The following is an 8621-nucleotide window of genomic DNA, read 5'->3' as shown; positions in this document are numbered from 1 at the left end:
AAATCTATTTAGGCATATCAGTCACTAGGTGTGGGAGGGCCCACGGAGGTAATCAGGGAAGTGAGAGCGAGTTGGGGAGTACTGCTGACCGCCCCGGAGAGGCGAGGAGGACCAGAGTACCAAACCAGGTTGGTAAATCCCGGGCCCCATTCACTCCCACTACCGGGTCCCAGTTTGACGCTCCAGGCCCAAAGACGAGGGTGCAGTCAGACGGAGCTCTACTGTGTCCAGCTACCTTGTGACTGCCAGCAACCGTTCCCACGAAGCAGGGATAATCCACCCTGCTACATATGGTAAGTGCTATATGGGGAAGGCTGAACAGTGAGTAGGCCTGAGGATAAAGGCAAAACTGTCAAGCAAGCAAACAGTACCCCAGGGAAGCCACCAAATCTGCAAATGAAATGGGGAAGAATGCTGATAAAGACAAGAAATTGCACTTGGAGACAAATGTGTTACTTTGATGTTTGTCACAATAGGTAACAATGATCTCAGGAAGATCGGATCATCCCATGTCTACTATCCACACATATTGTTTAATTTAATACTGACATACTGTGTGGGGAAGGGTAAACAGTGTATGATACAAATGACATACCTCTGAAAATAAAGACGGATCTGTTGAGGAAGCAAGCAAATCTGTAAATTACATTGAGAGGAATGGTGATACAGACAAGAATGTAGCTGCTCATGCTTTGAATGAATCTATTATAATTATTATATATGTAGGAGCTACATAAATACAAATAATGTGATTGAATTTGTAGCGAGGCATTAGTCACAGTTAAGTAACTTTCTGACTAAAACAATTAAATAAATATATATATATATATATATATATATATATATATATATATATATATATATATATATATATATATATATATATATATATATATATATATATATATATATAATCATATATATTTTATGATTATACCGAAAGTATTGCAATTATTAAGATGTAAAATTAAGGGACTCTGTTCCCTAGCCAGGAAGGAAATGGAAGAGAGAGAGAACAGTGACAGGGAAAGGGAGAGAGGGAGAGGTGAGAGGATAAGGGAGAGAGATAAGAGGAAAGGGGAGAGAGAGATAAGAGAAAATGGGAGAGAGGGGTAAGAGAAAAGGGGAGAGAGAGGCACAGTAAGAGAAAAGGGGAGAGAGATAAGAGAAAAGGAGAGAGAGAGAGAGGTAAGATAAAAAGGGAGAGAGAGGTAAGGGGAAAAGGGAGAGAGAGAGGTGAGAGGAAAAGGGAGAGAGAGGTAAGAGGAAAAGGGAGAGAGAGAGGTGAGAGGAAAAGGGAGAGAGAGAGGTAAGAGAAAAAGGGAGAGAGGTAAGAGGAAAAGGGCAGAGAGAGAGGTAAGAAGAAAAAGGAGAGAGGTGAGAGGAAAAGGGAGAGAGAGGTGAGAGGAAATGGGAGAGAGAGGTGAGAGGAAAAGGGAGAGAGGGAGAGGTGAGAAGAAAAGGAGAGAGAGAGAGGTGAGAGGAAAAGGGAGAGAGAGGTGAGAGGAAAAGGGAGAGAGGGCTGAGAGGAAAGGGGAGAGAGAGGTGAGAGGAAAAGGGAGAGAGCGGTGAGATGAAAAGAGAGAGAGAGTTGAGAGGAAAAGGAGAGATGAGAGAGAGGTACGGTAAGAGGAAAGGGGGGAGAGAGAGGGGAGAGATGTGAGAGGAAAGGGGGAGAAGAAGTACACTAAGAGGAAAGGGGAGATAAATGTGAGAGGAAAAGGGAGAAATAGGTGAGAGGAAAGGGGAGAGAGAGAGGTGAGAGGAAAAGGGAGAGATGTGAGAGGAAAAGAGAGAGAGAAGTCAGAAGGTATAGGGTGTAGAAACAATTTATACAGCAGAGTATCGCAATATTTTGCTATTACACTAATCAATACACTTTTTTTAGCTTGACAATCCCATTTTGCGGCAATACAAATGAGGAGTGAGGTGAACAGACTGAAAACATTATTAGATAAAATGTTTTGTATATATTTCTATTGCAGATATACTATGCCTCTCCACATTGGCTATGTCATCACTTGAACTGAATCACTGAATTTAATATATTTAATGACGTCTGAGTATTGATGTTGATATGATGGAATGTACCTTTTTGATATGTCAGGAATGTACCTTCTGATATTTACAAATAAAATGTAGATATGTATTACTAGCCACCTATTTGTCAATGTTTACAATATAATGAATGTTTAATGCTTGGGTAACAGAGATTTCTCTCTTGCCATGCCAATTAACCATGTTTAAATTGTAGAAAATAAGGGAGGAAGAGAGAGAGAGAGAGAGCGAGAGAGAGAGAGCGAGAGAGAGCGAGAGAGAGAGAGAGAGAGAGAGAGAGAGAGAGAGAGAGAGAGAGAGAGAGAGAGAGAGAGAGAGAGAGAGGAGAGAGTGGGAGGGTCAGTGACACCGAGAGAGAGCGGGAGTGAGTGAGTGAGTGAGTGAGTGAGTGAGTGAGTGAGTGAGTGAGTGAGTGAGTGAGTGAGTGAGTGAGTGAGTGAGTGAGTGAGTGAGTGAGTGAGTGAGTGAGTGAGTGAGCGAGCGAGCGAGAATGACAAAGGGAGAAAAGAAAGAGAGAGGGAGGAGAGAGAGTGAGAGAGACACAGTGGCTGTCAGTGTGTGATGTCTTAATGTCTTGACAGGCTTGGCACTGAGCAGCTATTTGGAGAGAGATCCTACTGACTGATGGGAAACTGTCCCTCCCTGGCTTTTAATTGGAGCACATGGAGAGCAGGGTAAGCTCAAACATGAATGTGTGTGAGTGTGTGTGTGTGTGTGTGTGTGTGTGTGTGTGTGTGTGTGTGTGTGTGTGTGCGTGCGTGCGTGCGTGCGTGCGTGCGTGCGTGCGTGCGTGTGCGATACGGAAAGTCTTGCCTCTTTCTGACGTAGACTCCTGAAAAAAAGATCTGTCACTCCCTTGTGTCCACTCGTTGTCATTGAGGCAGTGGGGTCAAATGGAACCCCACATTAGCTTACACTACAGCAAGGAACAGTATCAGTAAGAAAATCACAAATAACTGGATACGATCCTCTCTACATCGCCCCCATACTCGAATGGAACCTGTATCAGCTCTATTCTATTTTCAATCTTTCAAAATGTTCTTATGTACCCCAGTTGCTATTGCATGTACATATTTATGTTTTATTACACGTATATGTGCATACTTACCAACTGTTTCGCCTGTTTTATAGCAACACTATCACCGACATCTAAGAAGGGAGATCCCCCCTTGAACAGGACTCCACATTGCCTGTGGTGCTTTTTTCCTATTGCTAGGTTTTTTGTGAGTTTTTCCTTACCTTTGCGTGGGGTATGTCTGGGAGTGTTGCATTTATTTATTTTACATCTTATTTTGGATTTCATGGTGTTTTTTAGTTTTGTTCTTGATTTATTGTGATGTTTCTTCTTGACTTGTTTAACCCTTTCACTGCCGCACTACCAAACGGTTAACCCTTTCATTGCGACAATACACAGAAGGTTAACCCTTTCACTGCCACACGACAGCCGGTTAACCCTTTCACTGCCACACGACAGAAGGTTAACCCTTTACTATCACACAACCAGAAGACGTGTCCGGCCCATCAAAATTTCGGTCTCAAAATTAAAAAGGTAAGAATCCATTCACAGATAGCATCGCATAGACCCAGACACTGAAGTTTGTGGATCAGATTAGATGGAATAAGCGTATTAAAAGCAGAGCTAGTGAGACAAAAACGACATGTACAGTAGAACTACAAAACCTAGATAGTGAATCAAGACACATAACTACTACAATTTTACTACATAGACTGTGAACCTAGACTGAGAAGCACAAGGAAAGGAAATAGAGACACATACGGGAGGGCAAGGTTTTCCCCTCCAGAAAAAGAGATAAACCCAATTGAAAAACATCGTTAACACTCTCACCTCCCTGACGAAGATGGACAGGAGCACTTGGATTGGCCCACGGGCACGGCCCACGCCGCAGCCCATGTCTGCTCCCGGCTGCCATTGGGAGGAAGGACAACGGGATGGGTTAAGTGCAGAAAGGACATTTCGGCGACCCAAAATAATGCATGTGTGTGTGTGTGTGTTCCTATGTGTGTTGCATGTGTGTATTCGTTGCATGACAATGTAGCAATGTGTGCTACAAATAAAGACTTCTTAGGGAAAGTCTGACCCCCTGACAGTCAAGCAGCTAGACAGAGAGACAGACAGGCAGGGTGTAACCGATGACCGTCTGGGAAAATCCTCCATCGCCACTCGGAAGGGAGCCGGCCTCGTTCCACCCAACTGCATTGGCACAAGAGCTAGGGAACTCTCTGCTCCAGTCAGGGATGGATCTGCCTGGTTGACTGCGGTGGTAGGATCCAACCAAAAAGGAGCGCTGGACAACCGAGGAGTTAGGGCTAGCACCGCAGTCTGCAGGCGGCAAGGCAAGGAAGGAGAAGAACTGATGCAGAAGACGAATCCCCCTCCCCCAGTGGTGTCCACTCGCCACCGCTAGGGCTGGCCCCGCAGCTACCTGGATCACAGTGGAACTGCACAGGTGGAGGTAAGTGGGGCTCCTCCATCGCTCTCAATAAAAAGGCCCAGAAGAGGATGTTCTTCCTGCGTCAGCTGAGGAAACTCAGGCTGCCGAGGACCATGATGGCCCAGTTCTACACCGCCATCATCCAGTCCATCCTCACCCGCTCCATCATCACCTGGTTCCCTGCAGCCATGGTCAGGGACAAGGCCAAGCTGCAGCGGGTGATACGCTTGGCGGAAAGGGTGAGCGGCTGCTCCCTTCCCTCCCTCGAGTCCCAACACGGCAGGCGGCTACGGCTGTCCAAGACACTAAAAACCCATCACAGACTCAGCTTCTTCCCCTCAGCAGCTCGCCTAGTAAACAAGTCAGGTGTCCCCCCTGTTCCACTTACCCCCCCCCTCTATAGTGAGCTGCTAGGGCTGGAATTTTGGACTTTGTGCTGCACAGTGCAATAAAAAAGGCCGGTAAGGAGTGCATTACAGTAGTCGAGTCGGCTTGAGATAAAGGCATGGATCTGGTTTTCAGCGTCCTTTTGATTTATAAATGGCCGTACTTTAGCTATGTTTCTAAGGTGGAAGAATTATGTTTTTGTCAACTTGTTGATTGTGATTTAAAGCTTAGGTCTGAGTCTACCATAACACCACGACTTAACTCACTCAAATCCAGTTAGCAGCTGGATAGACTACAGATGGAAATTAGCTTCTGCTAAATCTGGTGCAAACATATTTTCATGTAACAATGATTAATTGTCAAAAAAAAAAAAAAAAAAAAAAAAAAATGTATAATAGAAAATAGATTCGGGGCTTTTCAGAAAACATTCGGGGCTTGAGCCCAAGTAGCCACCCCCTAGCCCCGCCCCTGGCCCAGACACTGCTCATCGAGGCCGGAGACCTTGTGGGCAGATTCTGGTAAAATAATCTATGATTATTTCTCTGTTCGTTGAAAATCTGACCCTTTTGTTCTCTTCCCTTGTCTTTTCTTCAATAACACTCATTTACATTGTAGACATTTAGTCATGTAGCTGATGCTTTTATCCAAAGCAATGTACAAGTTCTGTACGACAAGTCAGTAGGAAGGGTACGACTCTTACAACTGGGCCAGAAGATGTAGAGCGGAGGGGTCTTGGGGGTGTGTAGTTAGAGACCATTGACCGGAGGTAGACGGGAGCCGTTCCCTTCGCCGTGCGATATGCCAGGTCGAGGACCTTGAAGTGGATTTGTGCGGCGATGGGGAGCCAATGCAGGTCCCGAAGAAGCAGGGTAACATGGGCTCAATGTTAGGGTTAGAGCTGGATAACTAAACCTTCACACCCCTAGATGCACTCTGTAACACAAAGAAAGATGAACTAAATAAATTGGTAACAAAACAACAAGGGAACTTAAATAAACAGGGGAGTAATGGCTAAAGGAAAACAGCTGGTGAGACAAACTATGTGTAGAACTACAAAACTGGGAACTGCTTGGACTGTGAATCCGAGAATGAGAAATGCGAGGAAAGAAACACAAAAGGGAGGGAAAGTCTGTGACGAGGTGGGGCGTGAGTTCACAATCGTGAACAATTACATGCTTCGTCTTTAATACAAATTCTGTCATTTTGGAGGGGAGGAAGAGCTTGTGGAATTGTATGTAGCATGTGGATGCATGTGTTTGGCTCCAGAGGCATGTGAGCCAAGGTCACAGTGGCCATAGCTGTGTCCTCTAAACCTTATCTTCACTCAATCCCTGTATCAGAACTGACAGAGAGAAAATAGCCGCGCGCTCCATGTACAGTAGCGATGCGACACAAGCGCACACACACATACACACACACACATACACACACACGCGCGCGCACGCACGCACACACGCACACACACACACACACACACACACACACACACACACACACACACACACACACACATACACACACACACCAATCTACTTCCCCCTGAGATATAGATAACCCCAGAAACCACAGGTAACACACAAACAAATCACACCAAGTTCACTTTATCAGCAACCAAAGGAGACCTGGCAACCTGTCTACTTGCTGTCGTTAATCGTTCTCTCCCACTCTCTCTCTCCCTCTCTTCCCATCTCTCTCTCTCTCTATCCTCCATCTGTCTATTCCTCTTTTCTTCCTCCGTCCTCTCCCTCTCTTCCCTCCTCCTCCTCCCTCTCCCTCTCCCTCTCTCTCTCTCTCTCTCTCTCTCTCTCTCTCTCTCTCTCTCTCTCTCTCTCTCTCTCTCTCTCTCTCTCTCTCTCTCTCTCTCTCTCTCTCACACTCTTTCCTTGAATCCCAGCAATTTAATAACCTCAAGTGCTGTCAGAGGCGGCATTGAAAAATGGCTTCTATAAAACGTAACAGCCTTAATCAGAGCGCACTGAGGATTCTCCCTGCCGCCTCACCCCCGCCCCCCAGCTCTCCGCCGCCAACCACCCCCACCCCCCAATCCCCGCCTCTAATGAATTAATGTTGAAATATGCAGGGGCTCAGTAGTCATTAGATGCGGCGCGGTGAGACGTGATTTAAGATGGCCGCCTTTATGTGTCTGCCGTGGGAGGGACGGGGCAGGGACGAAGCCAGGCGGTGATCGCCCCTGAATGACCAGGAGAGAGGGAAGTGTCACTCGACCCTTGTGAGGTGAGGCCACCCATTTTGGGGTTCAACTGGGGAGATGTTACCACAGCGGGGTGTCGACATCATAGCCTAGAATATAGTTTGTGTGAGCTATGTGATGTGGATTGATGGGTTCATTGGTACCTTCTGTGTAGCTACATTAGGCTTTTGTGTGCCCCCCCCCCACCCCTCCCTCCGTCAAAACAAAACATTCACTCACTTGAACACACCAACATTATGGGAAATTCGCCTACCGTCTTTTCCAGAGTCAGACAAGAAGATACAGTAGATACCAATTTTCTCTCTGTGCATTCAGTAGAATAGTATAAGCGATCCGGTTGCAAGCTATAGCCTAGCTTAGCACAAATGAATGGAAGCGGATATGGACCACTAGCCTTGCTTAAAACTCTGGGAGAGGTATTTTTGGCCAACAGCTAGGTCTGCCATTATGCAAGATTCACTCACATTTTGACAACTCTTCCAGCGATTTACACACAAGTTAATGACTTTAGTTGGAGTTGTACATTTACAGTAATCATTTGCTGAACGGTCGGTTCATGTTCCAAAAAGGCTGTACCTCTATAATGTGCTATACATTCTGGAAGCGATCACAATTCGCCTGTGGATTCCATGTACACATGTTGTGTTTTACACGTGTTCTACATCTGCATGTTTTTCATAAGATCTAATTATTTATACCTTACACTATCAAAGCACTATCAAATCATCACTATCAAACATTACTCTAGACTTGAATAGTAATAATAATAAAAAAAACAAATAAACAAACAAAATAAACACTCAACTGAACATCAAAGTGAAGACGCCATAACTTTTATTTGTATTATTGTTTTTTTATCTCTTCTTTTGACAATGTTCCATTACCACCAGGCAAGTCTATAATCTAATTCCTCTGAGACCTCCCTTCTTAAATCGAGATCACACAATTGCGAAAAGCTCCTCAATCTGACGGCGGGGGTGGAAATTAATTAAATAATGAATAAATAAACACCACTTTTTTCCCTCCCTTTTTCCCTTCCCATCAACATGCACGGTAAGAATAGCTCTAATTATCACAGGTGAATTAACACTTTCATTTTTGTGTCAAAAAATTAATTGTATCCCTTAACAGCTTTTCCCAAGGGAGCGGGTGGTGGGGGGGGGGGGGGTTAGAGAAGGGGAGGGTGGGGAAGGTAAAGAAAGAGGGACCACCAAGAGTGCTGATTGCTGCTTTCAAAGCCTTGCGTCAGTGTTGCCGTCTTTCCGGGAGGACGTCAAAGTGTCCCACGCCATAGGTGGAGCGTGTTCCGAAACACGTGGATGTCAAGTCGTGATCCATGCAGAACCCGGTAGGGATGTTCTCTTAATCTTCACTTAACCCGGGCGAGTCAACCCAGAACAAAACTCTTGTTTAAATAGAGGCGTCGCTCCCACAGCAAGCAACGGAGGAAGTAAGAGATGGCTGCTTCACACAGCGTTTGTTTTGGCGTGTGGCGTTTATTCTCTTAGCTA

Source organism: Notolepis coatsorum (assembly GCF_963971535.1).
Source record: "Notolepis coatsorum genome assembly, chromosome: 4".
NCBI lineage: Eukaryota > Metazoa > Chordata > Actinopteri > Aulopiformes > Paralepididae > Notolepis > Notolepis coatsorum.
This window is presented reverse-complemented; position numbering follows the sequence as displayed.